General features: G+C 46.7%; 1 protein-coding gene across 1 annotated transcript in view; it reads left to right on the top strand.

Annotated features, from left to right (window-relative positions):
- LOC144773872 (lysozyme g-like) overlaps positions 1-26,916 on the top strand; it is a 930,039-nt gene that overhangs the window by 842,145 nt on the left and 60,978 nt on the right. The window lies entirely within an intron of this gene.

The following is a 26,916-nucleotide window of genomic DNA, read 5'->3' on the forward strand; positions in this document are numbered from 1 at the left end:
TACACTGAAACAATAAGAATACAGGCCCCGATTCACAAAAGTAATCAGCGACAAAATCCTAACTTTATGACTTTTGGTATTCACAAAAGGCATTTAAGAGTAACAAAGTTAGGATTCCTAACTTTACTATTCGAAAACTGAGAAAATCTTTATGACTTTTGGTATTCACAAAAGGCATTTAGGAATAGTAAAGTTTGGGGGCCCGATTCACAAAAGTTATCTGAGACAAAATCATAACTTTATGACTTTCGTTATTCACAGAAGGCATTTAGGAGTACTAAAGTTAGGATTTTGTCTCAGTTAAACTTACGTTATGGTCTTAAGTTAAATTTCAGACAACGTTAAGTTTAACTGAGACAAAATCCTAGCTGTAAAGTTGCGATTTTGTCTCAGTTAAACTTAAGTTAGGGTTAGCTGAACTAACTATAACATCGGAATTTCTATGATTTTGAACGAGTGAAATGTCCAACTAACTATAACGTTCCTGAAACCTATGGTTTTTCCAGTGACTTTCTATGGTTTTTTCAATGCTATTTTCGAACTATAATGTGCCTGAAACCTATGGTTTTTTCACTGAATTTCTAGGTTTTTTTAAATGCTCATTTCTCACTATAACATACCTGAAACCTATGATTTTTTCAGTGAATTTAAAAGGTTTTTTAAATGAAAATGTGTAAGTCTAATGTACCTCAATCCTATGTTTTTTTATTTTATATATATATATATATATAATATTATTATTATTAGTAACATTTATTAAGCGCACAGCTACCCCCAACGGGGGTGTCCCGGCGCTATGGACCGCGGATGCAAGAACCTCAACCTTAGAAGCCAGAGAATAGCCATGTCTTCAATTTGCGTCTGAAAGGGGATTCAGATTTGAGCAAGCGAAGATTGAGTGGAAGGGAGTTCCATAATTTTGACGTGATCACTGCGAAGGCTCTACCTCCTTTTCTAACCCGATAGAATCGAGGAGGGAGTAGAAGACGGAGGTGGTTTGATCTGAGATCACGAGCAGAGTGGACTAACCTCATTCTACCTCTGAGGTTGTAGTGTTTTTATCTAGGACCCTGAATCGATATTTCTATTTTATGCCCTTGTCCGGTTATAATCAATAATATCCATACAACGGCATAGTAATCATATCCATAATTCAGTCGTAGCACATGCTGTCACATTAAGCAAGGCTACTTCCCCGGCCCCCTAGAAAGCACAACGAGTTCTCTAAACAAAACCAAGCCTCCAGCAACCTGGGAAATCCCCCTTGCTTTTGTTTTGATTTCGTCCTAGAACTCCTGTAAAGCACTGTAAGAACGGCCAGTTCTTAGTGACATCTTTATTGACGTCTTATGTCCAACCTTACGTCAAACCCGGCACCTTTCAGGTATAAATATACCAACGTTGCCTTATGCAAACACACGGTGGTGGTTTTGGAGCAGAGCAGCTATCCACTTGCCGGAGAGCCCAGCTGATGCGAGAGCCCACAGACGCTGCCCCTCCTCTTTGACGCACTGAGAGTGACGCTGTCGTTTCTCCTGCCGAGAAATCCAGCTCCGGTGTTTCCAGATACCTTCGCGGGTTACTGGGATATCGAGTCCTGAGAGAGAGATACAAGACCTCCTGCTTTCTATTACCCAGGTACGGAGCTGACTAAACCCTTACAGAGAATTCTTGAGTCAGATTATTGGCAAAACAAACTTAACTTAAACTGCTACTTACTTACTCCTTCCCACATATTAGGCTTAGGTCAGGTACACCGGGGTAGGCGTATTAAGAAGCACCAGTTGAGTACGATTAGTCAATGTATATATGTATGTATATATTTTATCTATTTTAAAGTATCATATGGCTAAGAAACCATATCAATGCTTTTACAGTATTATTTTATAATCCTCCTTTTACTGTACGCACTTTACTTTACAATGAGTATTGCAATTGTGGCAATTCATTTCTCTTGTATGAGGAAGAAGACTGCTCAATAAATTACACCTTTTATTGAAAACGCCCGTCTCTCTTTTCTCTGCATTCTGGTGGAACTAAGTACGCACATTTGACTGAGTGAAATAGCTGTCTTTTGTTTTCACACGACTCTAGAGATACACTCTTATTCAGGGAGAGAAAAGTTGTCATGTGTTATGGTTGTCAGAAGCTAGTCCCTTCTTGTCTATCCAGGGAGGTTAAACTCCTCCTCGTTTATTCGAGAAAGTTTCTAGTGACCTCTGAGCTAGCTGGCAAACCTTAAGTCTAATATAGTCAGTAGAGACCTAGTCAACCTCAGTTCTACGTCTACACTGCTGAATATATTATTCCAATGCGCAGAGCCTATTGGGAATATAGGAACTACACTACAAGGTATCCTGGACCCCTGCCATTCAGAGCCCTGAAGGCAAGGACCAGGGCCTTAAACCGTATACGAGAGTCTATCGGGAGCCAGTGCAAGTTCTTTAAGTGAGGGCAGATCGAGTGGCGATAGGGGATTTTGCAGATCAGCCTAGCTGCAGCATTCTGAACAGTCTGCAACCGTTGAAGAAGATATGCCGGGGAACCTGTATATAGACTATTGGAGTAGTCTAGGTGAGTGGTAATAAGGGCATGCACTACGGTCTTCAGTGCATCAGCAGGGAGGTACGGTGAGATCTTTTTTATCATATGTAACTTTCCAAAACAGGCGGACGTTACTGGATCTGGGTTTTGTACGATAGCTCATTGTCGATCTGAAAGCCGAGGTTTCAGGCCACTATCACAGGAGAAGGGGGTGGGTTCAGCTCAGACTGCCGCCATATGGATGGTGATAGAGGTAAAGTGTGATTAAAAAACAGCACCTCCGTCTTGTCCATGTTTAATTTTAAGGTGTTTTGGGTCATCCAAGATACGATGTTGGATAAACAAGCTTTAAAATTCTGGAGTCCATTGTCAGAGTGGTCACTAAACAAGAAAATTAACTGTGTATCATCAGCGTATGAGACCACTCTGACTCCAAAAGCCTCAATAACCTCAGCCAAAGGTGCAAGGTACACGTTGAAAAAAAGTGGACTGAGAGCCGATCCCTGTCGGACTCCACAGTCAAGGGGCTTTCTATCTTTAGAGAAGTAGGGGGCGACACCATACTTGTTGCGTTCTTTCTGATAGAAAGGATTTTATCCAGGCCAGAGGTGTGTCGCGAATCCCTACCTTATGAAGCCTGTCCAGCAATATAGGGTGGGAGACTGTATTGAAAGCTGCAGACAGATCAAGAAGCACCAACATGGCTACCTCGCCTCTGTCCACGCTTTCCCTAATAGTCTCTGTAACCTCTAGTAGTGCCGTCTCCGTGCTATAGCCGGACCTAAAGCCAGACTGTGAGTCATGGAGGAGGTTGCACAGCTCCAGGTGGTCGGCTAGCTGTTCCTGTACATTTTTTTCCAAAATGTTTGCAGATTTAGGGAGGAGGGATATAGGCCGGTAGTTATTGTGGACTAAAGGATCCGCCCCTGTTTTTTTTAAAATGGGGATCAATAAAGCCTGTTTCCATGCTAGCGGAAAGTGACTCGACAAAAGGGAGGCATTCCTTAGTGTAATAAGAGGTTGGATGATGATTGGAGCCAAAGAGGTGAACAACTGGGCAGGAACCGGGTCAAAGGGTGATCCCGATTTACACTGCTGCATTTTTACCAATGCTGTATCCACAGAGAGATAGTTTTAAACTCACGGAACATATTTTCTCTGGGGGTGAGTTACGCTGAGCTATGATCACTTCACTGGGTGAAACTGGGGGTTAAAAGAGGAAAAAATATCTGCAATTTTATTATGAAAGAAATCAGACAGCCCATCGCAAAGCTCTTGGCTAGGTTTAACAGGGCAAGAGAGAGCTGTTGGTTTGGTGAACTCTTTCACAATTAGGAATAGAGTTTTTGCTGAATTATCTGCAGTGTTAATTTTATGAGCAAAGTGTTCTTTCATAGAAGACTGTTTTAGTTTGTGACATTTTTTCAAGGCATATCTATAAGTGATTTTAGCGGCAGGGTCATAGGTAACTCGCCAGGAGCGCTCCAGTCTTTTACATTTAGATTTCTCTTCACGCAGCAGAGGGGAAAACCAGGGGGCAGAAGGTTTCATACGAGCCGATGAGACAAAGTGTAAAGGGGCAATAGTGTCAATGGCAGTGGAAAGATTCTTATTAAAATTCTCAACATCAGTATTCAGACTGTCTGAAAGTTGCCAGTTCCAAGTGGTCATCACCGGTTCGAGCGCCTCACAGGTAATTTTATACCATTTTCTCCCCCAATTCTCCGTCCTACTGTAAGATGTCAGAGGTGGGGTAATGGTCAAATTAACCAGGACCAAATAGTGGTCAGACCAGGTCAACGGGAGAGGCGACAGAGTAGTGAGGGCTGGAAAATTCGAAAAGACAAGGTCCAAGGTATGACCTGCTTTGTGTGTGGGGCCAAGTACTCTTTGGTCTAAATTTATGCCCGCAAGCGTTTCAACTACAGACCCACAAAATGGTGAAGTGGGGGTGTTTCAGGGATAGGTCTGCGAGGATGTCAAGTAATTCTATAAGATGAGGGGGCTGAGAGTTAGGAGGATTATAAACCAATACCCCCACGAGGATAAGCTGTGATGCATCAGTGATACTGAAATACATTGTTTCAATCGGGCCAGTATTGACTATTTTTCTCGAGGATATTTTCCAATGGGAACGTAGAATTATAGCAATCCCTCCACCTATTTTATAGCCAGGCCTATTGACCCCGACAAACTGATAGTCCGGGGGAGTTGCTAAAGAGATGTCAGGATTGGAAGCATCTTTTATCCAAGTTTCAGTTAGAAACATAATGTCCCAGGAGTGCGAGGAAAAGGATAGCCAGATGTCACTCGCATGTCATGGGAGAGATCGACAGGCTTTTAACTTTCGTGTTGGTACTTGGCCAGATACCTCCTTCATATTTGCTCGAGAGCCAATAGGAGTCGAGGAGAGGAAGAAAGAGCAATCACTGCATGCCACGTGCTTGCCAGTCAGTCTAAGGGGATGGCATTTAAAGATTCTGGCATCAGTCTTAGATCTAATAATTGAGAGCTCGACCAGCAGAATCGCCTCCCTGTGGGCTACCGGCAGCATGGCTGGAGCTGGCCGCGGCATAGGTGCTGACGGGCGCAGACGGGCTTGCCATTGGCGCGCCTTCGGCCCGCTGAGCGCCTCCGTAGAGCGCTCTAACCTGCATCCGATTTTAAAGGGGAAGAGGAGGAAGCCTAGAGCGTCAACCTCTGCCTGGACCAGAAGTGTGTCTCCCTCCACTCAATCGGGACAACACCCGCAGTGGACCGAGGAGCACACGAGAACACCGGTAAGTTAACACAGTGTAAGGGCAGTTCCCCCAAACAGGAGCAACAGAATTAAAAGCAATAATGGTAAAAAGTTTTAAAAAAACGGAAAGCAGCAGTTTATTTTAAAACAACAGCAGGCTAAAAACTGGCAGTCTCACAAAGTGCAAGTAGAGCAAGGAGCGGCACTAGACCTCCCGCACATCCACAGCGCGCTCGAACCTGCATCCCATTTTAAAGGGGAAGAGGAGGAAGCCTAGAGCGTCAACCTCTGCCTGGACCGGAAGTGTGTCTCCCTCCACTCAATCAGGACAACACCCGCGGTGGACCGAGGAGCACACGAGAACACCGGTAAGTTAACATAGTGTAAGGGCAGTTCCCCCAAACAGCAGCAAAGAATTAAAAGCAATAATGGTAAAAAGTAAACAAATCCAAAAGCAGCACTTTATTTTAAAACAACAGCAGGCTAAAAACTAGCAGTCTCACAAAGTGCTAGTAGAGCAAGGAGCGGCACTAGACCTCCCACACGTACATATATATATCTTTTTTTAATTGTGAATAATTTTTTGTTAGAAAACTATATTCATTCTTTTTATTTATTTTATACAGAAGTTGCGCACCCTTTCGCACACCCTGCGCGCATTCCGGTAGCCATTTTGAAAAGTCACGCTGGAGTAGCGACTTCGGTGTAATTTAAATTAATTATGAATACAAGTTTTCCTTTAAGTGTTTGTCTAAATTTATTAATAAAAGTATTTTTAAAGTATTATTTTCAATATAATTTCAACGAATGGAAAGTTACGAAATGCGCAGTGTAGCCGTTCAATGTGCGTGACATCTCTTCGCAAGTATTTCCGGGGTTGCGCTGTGATCGCAACGAGATCTCGCCGAAGTCTCGACTTGTTGAAAAAATGACTATAGAAAGTTTGATATGATATTAGACTGAACAGTTTTGCTAATATACTTAATAAAAGTTTATAGAAATGTTTATTTATAGTGTATAATTATATATGTTTTTCGCTGGTGCGTGAAGGGTGGGTGACGAGTGCGCACACCCTAGCCGACTTCATGTCAGCAAAAGAAAAAACAAATCTGATTGGTTGAAATCAATTTCATTGTAAACGAGGGAAGATCCATCATTCCGATATTTCCCTTACTTTTTGTCCTTGATAGAGAGAAGACCTGTATCTTGCTTCTTTTCGTATTGATATACTTTTTGTGTGTTTGTTTATTGTTAATACAACTATGGCTTCAAATTGGGTGTGGCCTGATAGCATGGCCGGCTACACATGTGTCTGTGTTGCTCCGACCCCAAGTAGTGTTTGTCCTACAAAATCCTGGCTTTATGTTACCCTAAATAGCACACATTAGCACAGGAACCTTCCCCGGACGTTGTGGTGCCTGGTGGAGTCAGCCTGCAGTGATTGTCCCCCGATACGGGCCGCAGCACAACCCAGGCAAACCCTGATCCCCGTAATGGTGGCCGCCGTCGCAAATTGAGAGGAGAGACTCGGCGGACAGTGGACCCCCGGATTCCTGCCGACTGGCTGCCGCACCGTTAGGACCCCCGGAAGGGGGATACAACAAGAAAATACTGAGCGGTGGGATCAGAAGAGTGTGATCAGCAGGCGGGCCTCAGCAGACTGGGGACAAAAGCTAGGAAAGCCCAAGATGGTGAGGCCTACCTGCGTGCAATGAGCAGTGAGGATCCTGGCTGCTCTCTGGGCCGTGTGTTGGTGGCCTCCCTGGCGGCGCCGAGAGGTGGTCGCTGACCAAGATCGGAACAACCCCCGGGGCCTCGGTGAGTGAATCCGCTGCGAGGCCCCAGGAGGGGGAAATCAGCCATAAGTGGGAGGAGACTACAGGCGGGCCCCATAACCGGGAGGAGAAATCCATGCGAAGCTGGGGCGGTGCAGCCTTCCTGCATCCTGTCAGACTCGGCCTGCTAACAATGAAGTGTCCACCTCGGGGCCCGGTGGCGGGCTTGTAGTGCTTGGGGCCTGCATTTAGAGCCCGGTAGTGGATGATTGGAGCCTGCATGCCCACATGAACTGACTTGCCCCCGGTATTCCTGCACTAATCCATCTACAGGCCAGTGACAGGCCTTGTGGGAGCGTGATGCAACTTACCTGAGGACTAAAACAGCGATGCACAGAATCGGAGGTCGGGGGCTGCACCCTACTCTGGACCACTTGATTACAGTGCAATGAGAGGGACATCTCACTGTGAAAGACTTATAGCGCGAGCCACCCTGCCTCAGACCAAACTGACCATAGTGCACAGGAAAGGCTATCCCCACAATAGAGGACTTCTAGCGCGGTACATCCTGATCTGCAATACATCTACCATAGTGCCATGAGAGGGCTACCCCTACAGTGGGGTACTTGCAGCACAGGATATCTCAGGCCACACCGATTACAATACACTGATTGGGATAATTCCTCAGTGGAAGACTGCCTGGGTGCTCCATTTGGCCAGAGGAGGTCGAGAGGGTGCCGCACATACTGTCCGGCAAGACAGGTGAAGAGAGAAGGAAGGCAGTGTACCCACGCCGGGCAGCAGACGGAGGGCCAGGCTGACATTGACAGCACCGAGACCCCCGAGGGGAGGTCAACTGATGTAAGGAACCCCTCCCCTGGATTGTTTAGGCCACTAATAGTCTTCAGACGGAGGGGCAACCAAGAGTTACCCTAGGACGGACTAGCTAATAATGGGAAAGGACAGACCCCCAAGAGGCTCCAAACTAATAGAATTGTGCAGTACACGGTTCCAGGACCGACATGGAACGGGGGGCCTACCAGGGCATGGCCATCAGAGATAAGTCAGATATTTTGGAAGCGATGTGGGACTCCAGGGTGGTTTGGAAACTAAAATGGATGGGGTGACCATTATTATTAGGAAGGTGGCAGACAGGGTTACCACCACAGAGGGAGACCTGAATGCTCTGCAGACGGAGGTTCGACAGTTGCGGGAGATGGTGACAGCACTCCAGGACCATACGGCCCGGCTGGAGGACAGGGCAGAAGACGCAGAAGGTCGATCCAGAATTGATTGATAAAAAATTTATAACGCGCAAAACAATAACCCGCAGGTATCAAGGCGCCTAACAATACAGTCAGAAATTGAAGCAGACATCCTTACATATAGGCTTGCCGGAAAAGGCAAGTTTTGAGGGCACTACGGAATTTCTGTAGGGAGGGTAGGGATCTAAGGTCCAGAGGAAGGTCATTCCACCATTTGGGGGCCAGAGTGGAGAAGGCCCTGCCACCCCACTTAGCTCTTCGTATGCGGGGAGCTGTCAAAAGCGATTTCCCGGAGGAGCGCAAGTTCCTTCCAGGAGTATAGTGAGAAATGATGGAACCAACTCCCGTATCGCTGTTTTTTGCAATAGCTCTAAATATCATGCATAAGACTTTAAACCGTATTCGGTGTTCTACAGGTAGCCAGTGCAGCGTTTTCCTGGCCGCCGTGGCCGAAGAGCGTCTGGGAATATCCAGAACAAATCTGGCTGTGGCATTTTGAACTACCTGTAAGCGCTGCAGGAGGCTCCTGTTTAGCCCCGCATACAGCGCATTACAGTAGTCTAAGCGTGAACCAATGAGTGCGACAGCTATTTGCTTTCTGGACTGCAAGGAAAGGTATTTCCTAATCCTTTGAAGCGTGTGGATCAAGCCCCAACAGGTGGAGATGGTTCTACTCACCTGTTTGCTCATATCAAGGGCAGGGTCTATCATCACCCCGAGATTTTTAGCAGATGTAGTGGGGGAAGGACACTTTCCCAGCGAGTCAGGCCACCAATTGGCTGACCAGATGTTTTCTTTCCCTCCAAACACCATCACCTCAGTCTTCTCCCCATTCAGTTTAAGAGAGTTCTGAATCATCCAATGGCCAACCGCCTCCATACAAGATCTAAACTTGGAGGCGGTTTGCACATCTGAATGGGAGAGAGAGACGAGGATTTGGGTGTCATCTGCATAAGAGACTACCTCCATCCCGAAAGTTCTTATTAGTCTGGCCAGTGGGGTCACGTAGATGTTGAATAGGGTTGGACTAAGCGCCGACCCTTGAGGGACCCCACATAGCACTGGTTGGGATGGAGATAGGAACTCCCCCAGCTTGACTCTTTGTTCCCTCCCATCAAGGAAAGAAGTCAGTAGATCTAGGGCTGCGTCCTTCACCCCCACATCCCTCAGGCGCGATGTAAGTACTGAGGGGGAGAGGGTATCGAAGGCCGCAGTTAGATCTAATAGGACCAGGAGGGTGGTCTGGCCCCCATCGACTGTCGTGCGGATTTTATCGAGTACGATGGTGAGGGCAGACTCGGTGCTGTGTTCCCTCCTGAATCCATTCTGGGAGGAGTCCAGGCATCCCGAGCTCTCCACAAAGACAGCGAGATGCTTGTTAAGATGTACCTCAAGCATCTTCGCTGGGGCCGGAAGCAGCGAAATAGGACGGAAATTTTTTAAGATCTCCGGATCGAGAGAGGCCTTCTTTAACAGAGGTTTCACTACTGCGTTCTTCCACTCCAGAGGGAAAATGCCGTCTCTGATGGCTAGATTCATTATTTCTAGCAACGGTGGTAGGAGGGTCTCCCTGCACTGCTTGATGATTTTCAGTGGGCAGGTATCCAGGGGAGAACCGGACTTGGTCTTATTAAGCAAGATCTCCAGATCATGTAAGGCCAGCGGGGGAAAGGAGTCCAGGGTGCACGGTGGGGAGATGTCAGTAGTGGTCATATTCATCTCAACCCGAACAGTGGGCACCTTGATACAAGCTCTTTGTTCCTCAAGAGCCAAGTGGATATCCTGTATTTTAGTGTGGAAAAAGGAGGCAATCTTATCACATAGGTCTTGAGATGGAATAACAGGATCAGGGGCTTGCAGGTTGACTAAAGAGTCAACGATTTTGAAGAGCTCCTTCGGCGAGGAGAGCGAGGATGTCAGGGCTACATAGTAGTCTTGTTTGGCCTGCACAATCTCCGCTTTATATTTCCTGACAAGGAGTTTATGGGCTTCCTTGTTCTTAAGGTCCCAGCTAGCATGCCAGAGCCTCTCCTTCCTCCTCACTTCTTGCCTGAGGAGTCTAAGAGAGTCAGAGAACCATGGGGCAGATGGTCTCTTTCTGGCTCGGCGGCGGGTCTGTACTGGGGCCAATTCATTCAGGGCATCCGTAGTAACCTGTTCGAAATGGCCAACTGCGGACTGTACACTGTCCAAGCCTGTGATGGAAAGGCTAGCAGCCCAGGGCGCGAAGGAATCACTGCTAACATTTCTAAAATTTCTAGCAGTTTCCTTTACGTGATTCCCTATTTTGCAGACACCCACCCTCTGATATTCCAAGAAAAATGGAACCGCAAGGTGGTCAGACCAAGATAGATACACCGGATCTTTGATGGTCAAACGGAGATCATTTGAAAAAATGCCATCTAATGTGTGGCCTGCATGATGAGTGGCCCCGCTGACTCGCTGCATGAGTCCTCAGGACGCCAGGGCCTCAATGAGACATGATGTATCGGATAAATCATGCCGTTCCAAATGAAAATTAAAATCACCCAGAATGGAGAAATGTTCTCGCCCGAAGTAGGGTTCCAGGGACTGGAGGAAGTTGTACGTAAAATCGGTCCTCGAGCCTGGAGGTCGATATACTAAGATTCCATTAAAGAAGGGACATTGCGCTTCCTTTATTGTAAAATGAAGAGCTTGAAAGCAATCCGGGAAGTCGGGTATCGGTACAATGTGACATTGCAGGTGGGCTTTATGAAGGATCGCAATGCCCCCTCCCACTCGACCCTGTCTGTCGAATCTAGCCAGGCAGTACCCCTCCGGGACCGCTTCGATTAGATCAGGACCAGATGAATCTTTGGCCCAGGTTTCAGTGACAAACACTAGGGTAGGCATTCTATCTAATACCATCTCCTTAAACATTATCTTATTTTTGACAAGGGAGCGGGCGTTAATCAAAATGCCTTCTACTCCCACTGTCCTAGAACTGGTGAAGGCAGGTTGGCCAGGGGGAAGGTGGTGAGGGACAATATTGGAAGGCCTACGCGTGGAGTGGCAGCCACACCGTAAGGGAAGAAGAAGTTTGTCAGGCTCGTAGGAATGCGAACATCCTAATCTTCGAGGTTTCAGACATAGCATTTGCCGGTGAGAATAGCTATGGAGGGGTGAAAAGGTATCGACGGGGTCCAGAGTCCAGCCATCCAGCGATTCCTCAGCGCGGACGGGCGCAGACGGGCTGGACTCTGGCGTGACTCCGGCGTCACTATGGCGTCCACGCTACACGTACACGCTGCGCGCCATACCCTGCTAATTATGTAGGGCTATAGCCAGTCCACGTGTGGGCTTCAGCGAATGGCTGAGGAGCGCTTGTGACCCACCCAAGATGGCGTCCCAGGAAAACAAAGCGCGGGGACCGGGCCGCCCGAATGGCGGTGAATGCAATCCTATATTACAGTGCAGCAGTGTGATCCGGGTCTAAGGGCACAGGCAGGGCAGCTGATAGTATCTAAACAATTTATTCTAACTTTTAAAAACAAGGTATAACAAGCGCAATTTAAATCAAAGCAAAAGACAAAACGGGGTTTTTAAAATTCAATTGCGGGCTTCCAGCGCATAGCGCTATATGCAGGACGAGATTCAGGCAAGAGTGAGAGACTCTCCTACCTGACTTAAATACTATTGCCAATTTCAGCCTCTAGCCAGTCCACGTGTAGGCTTCAGCGAATGGCTGAGGAGCGCTAGTGACCCACCCAAGATGGCGTCCCAGGAAAACAAAGCGCGGGGACCGGGCCGCCCGAATGGCGGTGAATGCAATCCTATATTACAGTGCAGCAGTGCGATCCGGGTCTAAGGGCACAGGTAGGGCAGCTGATAGTATCTAAACAATGTATTCTAACTTTTAAAAACAAGGTATAACAAGCGCAATTTAAATCAAAGCAAAAGACAAAACGGGGTTTTTAAAATTCAATTGCGGGCTTCCAGCGCATAGCGCTATATGCAGGACGAGATTCAGGCAAGCAAGGAACAATCTCCGCTTTTTGGGTTTCCCTGAAAAGGTAGAGGGGCCGACAGCAGATTTATTTTTGGAGGACTGGATCAGAAAAGCGTTCCCCAACCTCAGGTTCTCCTAATGGTGGAAAGGGCACATAGATCTTTAGGGCCGCCGCTGAGGCTGGGATCCCCGCCCAGAGCCCTGATTGCCCAGATGTTAAATTTCAGGGACCGGGATATGATCTTACAGTACATCTGTGCTAATGGCCTGCCGAGATACGAAAACCAAGACATTCACATATGCCCTGACTATACTAAAAAAGTGCAAGATTTTCGTAATGACTTCATGAGAAATACAGCCCGATGCTCCCGGCCGGGCTCCGAGTGATGTACGCAGACAAAGTCCACTTCTTTGGGACCCCATTGGGGGCTGCAGATTGGATGGACTCGCTAGGCCTGGCCGGTCTGGACCAAACTCAGGGATGGCAGGAGCAGAGACACCGGAGCAACAGACGGAGGAACCAGCAGCGATGAGAAGGACAGCAGCGGCGGAAACAAGATCGGGCAGCTGGAGGACGCATTGTGGTTGGACCAGATGGCACCCTCCTTACGTAACAAGAGGCGATCCTGACGCAGAATCAGTACTCTCCACTCTGTTTAGTGCAGGAAACACAGTTGGATGCGGACGGTGCTGTGGACCCGGCTATTGAGGACTCTGGGAAAATATGAAGGAGAGACTGGACTGTGAGATTTGGAGGGTTTACACCATGGACACTGTGAGTAACGGGGTTGGCCCATGGGGCATTTGACTTTAATGTGAGATCCACGTAAACAGGCATTGTGCCTGATGAATTTGCGGGGGGGTTTGATAAAGGTTCGAGGAGGGTACACCCTTTCGCCCATATACTACCTAGATTCGCTGGCTGTGAAGTGCCGAGGCAACCTGGCTAGACCTCGGTCGGGAGGGGCTGGACGGTGCCAGTCAGTCAGCTGATTCACAGAGTTTAAGGGGGAGGGGGAGGGGTAGGGGAGCGTACCTGGATTTGGGAGGGTAAGTGTGGTGGTAATTGTGTTTTTACGTTGAGTGTGGTATTCTAGGGGGTAGGTTGAACTTTGGGGTGGGGTTCGGAGTCCTCAGACCAGGATAAGCTATGAGAATGAAGGGTTACCGCCTGTGGGTGGGGGAAGTTGGGATTTCCAGTTGTGGATTGCTGGGGGTTGCTGCCGGGTCTGGTCGATGTTGCTACACAGGAGATCGAAGAGGTCCTCATCTTGCGGGGCAGGTTATGACACTACTGGAGGATCCCCATATTGCTGTCGGGGGACTGTGCTACTGAAAATACCTGAATCATGGCAGGAGATAAGTAAAATTACCAATTGATCACATGGAATGTTCGGGGGCTAAATAATAGGGTGAAACGAATTCGGTGGCAACATACCTTGGGCGTTATGGAGTTAGTATTGCATTACTCCAGGAAACGCACCTGTGGGCTGATTGTCTTAAATTTGTCCAACGAAGGTGGCGAGGTCAATTTTTCACCACATCCTACTCGGGGTTTGCCAGAGGAGCTCTTATCTGAGTGGCACCAGGAGTCCCCTTTAAAGCGTCACATGTTAATCCGGATCCGGAAGGGAGGTTTGTGGTGGTGGAGGGGACTCTTGATGGGTACAGTATATGCCTTGTAAAAGTTTATGCCCCAAATAGTAATGATGGGGGGTTTCTGAGCCATGTTATAGGACAGCTGGATCTGGACCTGGACACAGAACAGATGGTGGCTGGTGACTTTAATTGCGTCCTGGATGGGGAGCTTGACCGATTCCCCCCACGACTGGATGCTAAACCTAGGGTCCGAGAAGTGATAGACCAACCGCTGCACAATTACGGTCTGTTGGACGTGTGGCGCCACCGTAACCCCCGCCATAAAGTGTACTTGTGTCACACACCTGCTTCCAACACCTATAACCGATTAGACTACTTTTTCATCCAAAAGACAACAGTTTTCCAGGTAACTGAGGCACAATACCTAGCCCGCTATCTATCTGACCATTCTCCGCTCCTAATTGCTTACTCGCAGGCCTGTCCGAAACCTAAGGTACCGCTCTGGCGGCTCAACATTGAAGCATTTGGCGATCCTACTTACAAGATGCTATTTCAAAAGAGCTAGAGAACTATCTGGAGGTCAACTGGGGCTCTGCTAGCACCAGGGCGATTGAGTAGGATGCAATGAAGGTGGTGGTAAGGGGGATATGTGTGTCTACAGAAGAGGGGGTTAAAAAGTGTTGGAACGTGATTTGTGGAGGCAGGAGGAGCACCTAGCGGATTTGGAAAAGGAACTTCCTACGAACAGGGAAAGATCGGCTGAATGGGATGAAGTGAGGTGACAGATAGAGGACATATGGGATTCTCTAGGCAAATATGCTAGAAATGCGAGCAGGCGCTGCTGGTATACAGAAGGGGATAAGGCGTCTGCTGGTGCACCTGATTAGGGCAGAATCTCAGCCTCACCCAATCCTGGCACTTAAAAATGAACTTGGACAGCTGGTGTATGCTCAAAATGAAATAAATAAGGTATTTCTAGCCCACCTAAGTAAAATATACTCCGAGACCCAGTCGCCTACGACCTCGGAGGCGATTGAGGCCTATCTGGCAGGGGTGGAATTACCTAGCATAGACGTAGAGAGTCAGGAGTCCCTGGGAGGCCCGTTTAGTGGGGAGGAAATAAGAGCGGCAATAGCCCACCTAAAGTCCGCGAAATCCCTGGGAATGGACGGTATGGCAGCCGAACTCTACAAAGAGTACAGCGGAGTCGTGATCCCCAAGTTACTAGAGATTACAATGGAAGCCGAGGAACTCTATGTGAGAAGCACTGATCATGATGATCCCCAAACCCAGGAAGGACCCCCTCCTCACTGGCTCATACAGGCCCACTTCTATGTTGAATGTTGATCTTAAACTTATCAGCCAGGTGTTGGCATCTAGGCTCCTCCCCTATCTTCGAAGGCTGGTCCATGACGACCAGTCTGGGTTTATACCAGGCAGGAATACGCTGCAGAATATCTGCCACCTGCGCACATTATGCTATCCTTGGAGGGATGGGCCCAACTGAGCACCCTAGTGTTCCTCGATATCGAACAGGCATTTGATTCAGTCAATTGGGAGTACTTATGGAAAGTAATGCTTAAAATGGGCCTTGGGGAGAGGTGTGTAAACTTGAACAAATTGCTATATGCCCGTCCGATGGCGAGGGTACGTACGGGGCGTTACATGTCCGACGCCATTTCTATAGCAAGGGGGATGCGGCAAGGTTGCCCGCACTCCACCTGACTGTTTGCCCTGGCTATGGGCCGTTGGAATATCATCTATGCCAGATACTTGAAGGGCAGGGCATAAGTGTGGGGTGCTCGGAGCATATCGTGTCCCAAAATGCCAATGACGCGCTAATATACCTAAATAAACCGACCCAGTCATTGCCGACATTGTTAATGGCGCTGGCCCAATTCGCTGATGCCTACGGGCTTCACATTAACAGATCAAAATCAATGCTCCATGCGATCGGAACAGGATTTGACTGAGGGGGACCAACGCCCGGTGTTGAGACTTCCATGGGCGGAAGACTCGGTCCGATATTTAGGGATTCGAATCGGCAGGACTGAGACAGAGTTTTATCATCACAACATCGGAAGGATACTCCGGGGGTAGCAGGGTAGTAATATTTTCTGGAATACGCTTAACCTCTCCCTAATGGGGAAGATTGCATTAATAAAAATGGTGGTTTAACCTCGATGCCTGTATACCATGCAGGGCTCCAGGGTATTCAGGGAACTCCATACAATGCTGGTTCAATTACTATGGAACGGAAAACGATGCAGGATCAGTTTAGAAGTGATGAAACGCAGCTGGGGTAGAGGGGGGCTTGAAGATCCTGGACTTGGAACACTATTATTTTGCAGCGCAACTGCAACATGCCATAGCCTGGTTGAACACAGATCCCTCCTGGGAGAGGTCCCTGCTGGCAGGTACGTCCCGGACCAACAGTTAGAGACGCTGTTGTGGAGGGATGGGGGGCTCAAGGCGCACGGTTCTCCTTTGGTAAGGCTCAGGTCTGCGATCTGGCATCGAGTGGTCCACAGAATAATCCAAGTATGACCCTTCGCCCCAGAGGCAGACTTCTGGCTGATGCCGCCCTTTGCGCAAATAGATCAGGTGATGTCAACAGAGGCTTGGAAGGCAGGGGGCTGCCTGATGTTGTCCGACCTCTACCCGGACGGTAATTTTATCACTTATCAGGAGGCGGTAACTGCCTTCGAGCTAGGGGCAGGGCAGTTTTTGCAATATGCCAAAATAGCGGCAACGGCACTGCAATTATGGCCCACATTTCCAGAAGCCCTGGGGCACACCCTTGTCACTCTGATTGCTATGGCGGGAGGAAGAAAGTGCGATACTCACCTCTATAGGGTGCTGAGGGATGATAAAAAATGCGGCTCTCTAAAAATAGAAGAAAAATGGCAGCAGGTGTGTCCACAACAGTTCACAGCGCGAGACTGGGAAAAGGTACACAAGAGTGTACGGAAGGTGTCAGTGAGCAATCACTTTAAGCAAATCCAGTGTAATATAATACATTTGATGTACATCTCACCCAGTAGGCTGCATGCCATTGACGGATTCAGAGATTCGCACTGCCCCAGATGCCACTATGATCAGGCAGACTTTCTACATATGGTATGGATGTGCCCAACGATCCAGACTTATTGGGGGGGTTCTCAGGGAGCTGACCCAGATAACGGGGTGGATAATAGGTCTGGAGCCACAAGTCTGTCTGTTGGGACTGATCCCTCGTGATCCAAAATGTAAGGTAAGCAGATGGTGCCTGGTTCTGGGTTTAGTTGAAGCCAAGAGGCGCTTTGCAATCCACTGGTTAACTCAGCAGGGACCACTGCTGACAAAATGGAGGTCGGATCTACAGGAGTGGTCCCTAGCAGTGGAGGGGCACCTACGGAACACTAGAAAGGGCCCCAAAACTGCCCGAGGTGCTACTGGCATGGGGAAAGATGATGCCGGAGATAGCAGGACAGAGCTCTCAGGTCACTGTAGGCAGTGCAGAGGAGACATCCTCCATGGAGGGGGGCCCAGGACAGGAGAAGGAGGCACAGGACGGCCCGCATGACAGTGTGATATTTGGATCTTGAGTACATAGATCCGGCAGGGGGGGAGGGTGATGAGGGGGGATGTTCGGTAGTGGGAGGGGGACAGGAGGCAGGGGGAAGTTTACCACAGTTGGGTTTGATTATGTTTATACAAAGACAAACCAAAGTTAAGGTTGAGCATAGTGGACATTTCATGGCTGTGAACTCAGGCATTATTTTTGATATGTATCCTTATTGTGGCATACATCGCTACGGCAGAGGTGGATGAATTGTATACTTGTTGTTTTGGATAAGATTTGCTGATATTGATGAAAACCTAATAAAGAAATATATATTTTTTTAAACTACGGCTTCTAATTTTGCCGAAGTTGATCCATTTGCAGTAGAAGAGGAAGAACAAACGGTGCAGCAGAAGAAGAAAAGAAAGGAAAGCATAGTTTTGTCATTTTTTAGTGTACCGAAGGGAGAAAAAAAGAGGAATGCAAGAAAAGTAACTTGCATTATCTGTGTGAGAGTGCTGTCCAGAGGCTCTGATAAAAAGTAGTCCTGCGGTATGAGTAGTATGAAAAAGCATATGGAGACCATCCAACCTGTGCACCTTGCAAGACAGTTGAATGCTGCTGCTGAAGAAGACCCCAGCACATCATCAACTTCTGCACAGATTCCAACTGTACCAAGGCCTCACATCATGCCTGAATATTTAAATGCGGTACAAAAGGGGGTGGTGATGAACGGAGCATCTGAACCAATCAAACACTCACACCCAGTCAACAGATCTGGGTTTAATCCATCACCGTTCTTTAGGGAACAGTCCAGCCCGAACTGCCAAGCCATGCCTTCCCTGGACCGGAAACAAGCTTCCGAGGACCGGTTTCTGGCATTTCAGCCGTCTTTAGCCGGACTTGCTTGAATCCAGTGGCAAAGTGAGCAAGGGACTCACGTCTGAGCATACCCTACCAACTTATGGCGAACAAAGCGGTACAAAAGGGGTGGTGTGGAGTGCAAAAAAATGATGGAGTTAGGCCAGACCTCTGTACTGGGGTGAATGTATGACGTTGTTCTGCATTCTGTCCATCAACTGTTGCTTTTGCATTTGTCACCCCGAGTGGGATGGGTATGCTCAGACGTGAGTCCCATGCTCTCCACACCACTGAAGTCAGGCTATCCTGGCTGAAGATGGCTGATAGCCAGAAACCGGTCCTAGGATGCTTGATTCCGGTCCAGTAAAGACATGACTTGGCAGTTCGGGCTGGACTGTTCCCATGAGGCACAGGGTCAAGGCTGATTTGCATATGGCCATGTCTGAACTGGGGTGGTGTGGAGTGTACAAAAACGATGGATTTAGGCCCAGATCTCTGTACTGGGGTGAATGTATAACATTGTTCTGCATTCTGTCCATCAACTGTTGTTTTTGCATTTGTCACCCTGAGTGGGATGGGTGTGCTCAGATGTGAGTCTCATGCTCTCCACACCACTGGAGTCAAGCGATCCTGGCTGAAGACGGCTGATAGCCAGAAACCGGTCTAAGGATGTTTGATTCCGGTCCAGTAAAGACATGGCTTGGCAGTTCGGGCTGGACTGTTCCCATGAGGCACAGGGTCAAGGCTGATTTGCATATGGCCATGTCTGAACTGGGGTGGTGTGGAGTGCAAAAAAACGATGGATTTAAGCCCAGATCTCTGTACTGGGGTGAATGTATGACATTGTTCGGCACTCTGTCCATCAAGTGTTGTTTTTGCATTTGTCGCCCCGAGTGGGATGGGTATGCTCAGACGTGAGTCCCATGCTCTCCACACCACTGGATTCAAGCTATCCTGGCTGAAGACGGCTGATAGCCAGAAACCGGTCCTAGGATTTTTGATTCCGGTCCAGTAAAGACATGGCTTGGCAGTTCGGGCTGAACTGTTACCATGAGGCACAGGGTCAAGGCTGATTTGCATATGGCCATGTCCGAACTGGGGTGGTGTGGAGTGCAAAAAAACAATGGATGTAGGCCCAGATCTCTGTACCGGGGTGAATGTATGACATTGTTCTGCACTCTGTCCATCAACTGTTGTTTTTGCATTTGTCACCCCGAGTGGGATGGGTATGCTCAGACGTGAGTCCCATGCTCTCCACACCACTGGAGTCAAGCTATCCTGGCTGAAGACAGCTGATAGCCAGAAACCGGTCCTAGGATGCTTGATTCCGGTCAAGTAAAGACATGGCTTGGCAGTTCGGGCTGGACTGTTCCCATGAGGCACAGGGTCAAGGCTGATTTGCATATGGCCATGTCTGAACTGGGGTGGTGTGGAGTGCAAAAAAACGATGGATTTAAGCCCAGATCTCTGTACTGGGGTGAATGTATGACATTGTTCGGCACTCTGTCCATCGAGTGTTGTTTTTGCATTTGTCACCCCGAGTGGGATGGGTATGCTCAGACGTGAGTCCCATGCTCTCCACACCACTGAATTCAAGCTATCCTGGCTGAAGACGGCTGATAGCCAGAAACCGGTCCTAGGATTTTTGATTCCGGTCCAGTAAAGACATGGCTTGGCAGTTCGGGCTGGACTGTTCCCATGAGGCACAGGGTCAAGGCTGATTTGCATATGGCCATTTCTGAACTGGGGTGGTGTAGAGTGCAAAAAACGATGGATTTAGGCCCAGATCTCTGTACTGGGGTGAATGTATGACATTGTTCTGCATTCTGTCCATCAACTGTTGTTTTTGAATATATAAAAGCAGCAGTTATTTGCATTAAGTGCGCCACCAAGCTCTGTGTTGGCGAACAGTGCATTGATGTAGTCTCTGCTGCTCTTAAAGCGCACAAATGTAAAAAAAAAATTATACGCTTTTGTTTTTGTTCAAGAGATCATTTTATGATCTTCATTTTTCTCTGTTGTTTTTAAAATAAAAAAACACAAAAAACTAAAAAAGGATAAAAACCTTTTTTTTTTTTTAAATTGTTCCCCCAAAAAATCTGTTCTTACGGAACCGCATTTACTGGTTAAAAAAAAAAGTTACCTCAGTGATTGCATGAGAGTATGGACACTATTTGGGTGATCGGAGAAATACAAGTATAGTGCATGGTTATTTTATGAATGTTTGAGAAGTGGCAACATGATTGAATTGGTTCATGGATAATAGCAGGGTAATTGGAGGAGTGCATTAGTAGTGTGTAAGTGATTAGATGAGTGCATGTGTAGTGCACAAGTGATTGTAGTAGTAGATGATTACTGCCTGGGTCATTCAATGACTACATGAATACTGACTGGATGATTAGAGTACTGTAATGAGAGTGTATGGTCAATTTATAAGTGCTTGGGTATTGGCTTAGTGATTGGATAAGTACATGGTGCTGAATGGGTGATTGGAGGAGAACATCGGAAATGACAGGGGATTGCTGGAGTGCATAGGAACCAGCTGAGTAATTGGTGGAGAGAATTAGTAGTGTGTAGGTGGTTAGAGGTCTGCATGAGTGGTGTATGGAGTATCTTAGCAGTACATGAATTTGTGCCTGGGTCATTGTAGGAGTACTTGGGTAGTGACTGGATGATTAGAGTACCGCAAAGAGAATGCATGGTGAATTCATAAGTGCTTGGGTACTTGTGGATTGTTTGGATACATCTATGGTGCTGCATTGGTGATTGGAGGAGTGCATGGGAAGTGAGAGGGGGATTGCTGGAGTGCATGAGCACTACCTGGGGAATTAAAGCAGTGAAGGAGTAGTGTATAAATGGTTAGAGGTCTGCATGGAAAATGCATGGAGTTTTGTAGCAATGTATGAGTTTCTGCCTGGATCATTGAATAAGAACATGGGTAGTGACTGGATGATTAGAGTAATGCAAAGTAGAGTTTATGGTCAATCAATTAATCAATCAAGCAAGCTTTATTCGATTTTAGGTAATAAAACCATAAAAGCATATACATATAAAAAACAGTTCATCTAAAATACATCTATATACATCGGTCTACTTATCACAATAACAGTTTCAAACGTTACTTCTCATCTTGTGGCTCAAGCTAGCAAACACTCAGTCCGCAAAATTCAATGGTTATTTACTTTCCTATTTTTCAGCACACTCTTTAAAAACCCTGCCATAGACTGATTTCAATAAAAACTATCCAACATCTGCAAATAGATGAAGGCAGGCCGACATTGTCTCCATCCTCAGTTCAGTTCAGTTCAGAAAAACTTTATTTCGGTCATCATGACCTAAAAGAGTACAGCTCTAAAATCATATGCAACACCATAATTAGACTCAAGTATCAAAATAGGGAATTTGAGGAGAGGAATACAACACCAACTATCTTAAAAACCTATAAACCGAATACAATACAGAAGCTATATTACAGGCAGGCGGACTTTACAATACAAATCGGGAAATGCATGATAACAGATAAATAAATAATTAAAAAGACAAGGCTAATCTGTAGAAAGATTAAAAACAATAGCACAGTCTAAAAGCTTTAGTCATAATTTCAAATAGACAATTAAAAAAAAATGAGTTTCAGTAAAATCACAGTCACGTGCCCTAGACCTCATTGGATGATTTCAGTAGAGCCCTTCTAGTACACCACATGGAAAACAAGAATCTGGAGACTGAAAACACAATCAGCATACTAAGGTCAGATTTCAATATCTGAAATGCCTCCAGATAGTTCCTGGTACCAATGTTTCTACAAATCTGTACCAGCCAGCGCTTCCGAGCATTGCAGTAACCAGGGCAAGCAAAACACAAATGCTGCACTGATTCATCTAGGAAGCCGCAGGCAGGGCACTGGACCTTTTGGTCCTTGCTCCACCTTGCCGTATAACAGCAGAGCGGGAGGACCCCATACCTGAATTGTAGGAAAATCTTTCCTGCCTCCACCAGTGTAATCAGGTCTAGTATTGGCTCAAAACAGGCAACATCCTTGACTTCCAAAAAAGCCATGGATAGTATGCCCGTCCTGGGGCAAGAGTGTAGTTGGGCCCTTCTATATTCTTCATACCGGGATTTGATTAGCTTCCTTGTGGTTTGGGGGCAAACACGATCTGGGTCTGTCCAGCAATCACCCAGGCCCAAGTTGGTCAGTAGAGACTTTATGTGTACAATCCAAGGAAGGTTAACTGCATCCCGGACTAACATGACCTCCACTAGCTCCTCCCTATATGTCAATAGTTTGGGTGTGAACCAAAGGTGACGCTAATATAATATGGGTCTAAGGCTCGAAGTGTCTGAAATCGCCATCAGTCCTGAGTCTAATCGTAGCGGGATCGGCGGGGTACTTGTTGGAACTCTATATAACTGTCTGAGGAGTTGGTTTTGTACCTTTAAAAGGGAATATAGTTTGGAGTGACCCCATAATTCAGCACCATAAAGTACTCCCCCTCGAGCTTGGGCCGTGTAAATTTCTAGGGCTGGACTAACAGCTCTATTGGATGATTTGCTAAAGACATTCAATATGCTGCCAGTTGATTGAGCTAGTTTTAGTGTGCTCTTAATGATATGAGCCTCCTATTTCATATTTTCAGCAATTGTAAGATCCAGATAAATAAAAGATGAACCTCTTTCCAGGGGTTTCCCATTTGATTGTGGGTTGGGGCGAGAACTTTTGGACTATTGAACGCCATATATTTGGTTTTCTGTAAGTTTATATCTAAACCCCTTTCCTTACAGAAAAGTTAAAATTTGTCTAAAACCCTCTGGATCCCCATGGGTGATTTTAAAACCAAAAGAGTGTCATCGGCGAACATCATTGCTGAAATTTGACGGGACGCTAACTTGGGAGCATCTAGATCTTTTACAGTTGCCAGTTCATTGATTAGCCCATTAATATAGAGACTAAATAGTGTCGGTGCTAAAACGCATCCTTGGCGTACACCGCGATTGACGGGTATTGGAGCTGTGAGTTGTCCGTCCATTCCAAATCTAATTTGGGAGTAGTTATCTTCATGCAGTCTCCTAAAGAGTTCAATGAGATATGCCGGGACCCCCATCTCAACAAGAACTGACCATAGCTTTTCTTGTGGCACCAGGTCGAATGCTGACCTCAAGTCTACAAAAATTAGATATAAGCTGCCCCCCTGGAGGCAGACTATCTTCCAATACAGGAGCTGTAGCCTTAGTACCTGGTCCAAGGTTGATATCTTTTCCCTGAACCCCGCCTGAAGGGGGTACAGCACCCCTTTTTCTTCCATCCAGGATTGTAGCCTGGCTAGCAGGACCCTTGCAAATAGTTTTTGGGATATATCTATTAAGCTTATGGGTCTATAGTTTATTGGCAGTAATGGGTATCCTTTTTTGAAGATTGGGATAATCTCCGTTCCCAGCCAGCTATATGGAATCTTCATACCCTGGATTATGGCGTTAAAAAGGCCATAAAAATACGGGATCCAGATTGTTGGTTCACTCCTATATAAGTCCCCAGGAATCTTATCCAAGCCTGGGGCTTTGCCTGGTGCTATTTTTGATAGGGCATCTTTGATCTCCTTTAGGGTTATAAATGAACTTGTGCTATTATCTTGGTTTACTTCACATTTTAGGCTTCTTGCAGTACCGTCCCCGGGCAGAGACAATTCTGAGGTTGACCGCACAATTGGGGGACCTACACCAGCCTTTTCATCGGTGTAGAGGGTTTTAAAGTGCGCCTGCCATACCTCTTCGTTCAGGTTTGGTTCAATTGTGGTATTAGGGATGGGAGTACCTATATTGACAATGATCCATAACGTCCTCATGTCGCGATTCCCCAGGGCCGTTTTCAGTAAATCCCAGTTCTCCCTTTCCCAGCACTGTTTGGCCTTTTGGATCGTTAATTTATGAGACTTCCTTAGGGTTTTGATAAGGGGGTAGTTTTTACCTTTAATAGAATCCAAAAGTGCCTTCTTAGCCCTACGAAATTCGGTTTTGTACCATGGATGCATGTGGGGCTTATTGGGTCTAGGGGGAGCATTGGGAAAAAAGAAGGTCAATGATGCCTCCATTAGTTTACTGTAATTTGTATCTACTGCTCCCAAATCTAAGGTCACATTGCTATGGTGCAGAACTGATGCCTCTTCAAATACAGGAATGAGCGCTTCATATATATTACTCATCCTTTCTTGTGACTGGAGGAAATTGGACCAACGTACTTTCCTCCTACAGTTAGATACAGTTAAGCCTAGATTATTCGGACCCTTTATGAGAGTATTTTGCGGATTTAAAGCCTTTATTTCCAATATTAAAGCGTGGTGGTTGCTATCCAATCTTGTAGTGATATTAAAATCAATCATCCTATCCCAGGAGTTTGAATTAATTAAAATATAATCCAGTATAGACCCTTGTTTCTTGCTATAAAAAGTATAGCCATTAGATAAATATGAGCGTGATCTCCCATTACACGCTCTTAATGAGTATCTTAAAACCAGACAGTTCATCTGTATTGCTAGGGAGGTCCAGTTTTTAACTAATGAACATCTAGATTCTGGGATTGCCAGAAGGAGGTCCTCATCCCCTATGTTTTCCAGGGACAAGCCCTCAAGCGGCTCAAACTGGCAATTGAAGTCCCCGCCAACAATATTCATTTTGTTGAGGTCTATAAGGGATAAAAAGTTGGATAAAATCTCTACCGAATTGGATTCTTTACCCCTGAGGGTTGGTCTAGAGTATAGAGTAATTAGAGTAAAGGGAGGGTTAGAGGGGAACTGTAATTGGACACAAAGAATGTCAATAGAGCCAGTTTCGAGTGGTACAACTTTACAGCTCAGATGGATCCCTATCCAGATCATAAGCCCCCCAGAAGACCTCCCTACACCTCCTTTTGTGGCCGGAATACTAAAAATAGCATAACCGGAGTTGGTTATCTCTTCATAAGCCCAAGTCTCTTGAAACATGCAGACCTCGTGAAGCCTTTTAAAATACCCCCAATCAGGATCACCCAGTATGTTTTTAATACCAGCCACATTCCAAGACAAGACCCTGGTTATTTGTCTGTCTTGTAGTGGAGATTTGGGCGTCAATGTAATAGGTGACTTCATTATGGAGGTTGACAACCCTGTATCGACCTCAACTTGAGATCTTATTGTTAACTGCGGGTCTGGCGTTTCCTCCTGGGCACAAACTCCTCTAGGGATAACATTACTGTCGCTAGGGGAGCCGCTCATGCTTCTACTAGCAGATCCATCCCTTTTACGAGAATATGCCCATCTACGCTTAGTCCCCCACTCCTGGAATGGGGGGTTGCTCTCCTTGTTGCGGGGGGAAGCTCTAATTAGTCAGTCCACCCCGTCTAGTGGGCTGAATCTGTTACCTGGCGGGATGTTAAAACAGGGGTAGGTTGTCCAGTGATGTTCTCGTGTAGTTGGTCTACAGTGTATAGGAAAAAAACTCCTACCCATCCTCTGGGCGTAATTATATTTGCGTGGTCTGTTGGCGGGATAAAAATAACTTAAATGGAGAGGTAAAATGTTACCCATGTTCCTCCCGTACTCAGTTGCTAAAACACTTTGTGCTATATAGGGATTATTAAAATTGATTATTATGCATTCCCCTGATATGTCTTTGCTTCGATCACCTATCCAGCCCACTCTTCTAGCTGTTAGGATCTCTTCCGAAATCTCAAACCTCTGGGTGCTATTGTTCACTAGCCAATTAACACATTTATTTTTCAATTCTTGATGGGTTTCCAACAAGCCTTCTCTTACGGCCGGTACCCCAGCAAGCACCACTACATATTGAGACGAGGCCAGTCGGAGGTTGATAGTTGGCGGTACATAAGTTTTATTTTTGGGGGGCAGGGTTAAGCCAGTTCCTTAGACGTCCATTCTTGGGGGTTTCTGGGCTTCCCTGTTTTTTTCAGACATAAGTGGACTAGTATTCATAGGGCTTGCCTGTGCCAGAGCAGGTACAGGATCATTCATCCTCCTATCCTGTTGTACGTTAACCTGGGTTGTAATAGGTGGTTGGTCTAAGGCTATTAATGTTGAAATCATCTAAGTGGGTATCCCCGTTGACCTGGTGGCAAGTATTATTTCCTATATTAGAAGTAGCCACATTTAACTCTTTAGATTTTATGAAGTGGTCCACCCTTACGACTAACCCGTCTATCCTGTCCTTTAGGTTGGTGCGTTCCTCCTTGATGATGGCCCTCACTTGCGTGTGTAGATTATTCACCAATATTGATACCCACATGGGCTGTTCGCTAGTTGGATCATTGGACACCCCCACGGGATCATCAGGCCTGGGCCCTTCCATTAGGGGGGTCTTGATGTCATTTTTTCCACGTGGCCGGTGGTTTAGCTTTGGGCTTTGTTCTAGATTTATTACTTCTACCTGGTTGCTTCCTGATAACAACCTCAGGTGACTCTATAGTAGACTCTAGATCTACTATTGGGGTGTTGGGAGGTTCTAGAGATGTAACCTTTGTGTCAGCAGTGGGGCTATGGGTCGGTGTATCTAGATCGAGGTTTGGGGTGACAGATAGGCGTATCTCTCTGTCCTCTCTATTTCGGGGGCAACTACACCCAGAGCTTTCGCCA

The sequence above is a fragment of the Lissotriton helveticus genome, chromosome 8 (genome assembly GCF_964261635.1).
Source record: "Lissotriton helveticus chromosome 8, aLisHel1.1, whole genome shotgun sequence".
In the NCBI taxonomy this organism is placed as follows: Eukaryota; Metazoa; Chordata; class Amphibia; order Caudata; family Salamandridae; genus Lissotriton; species Lissotriton helveticus.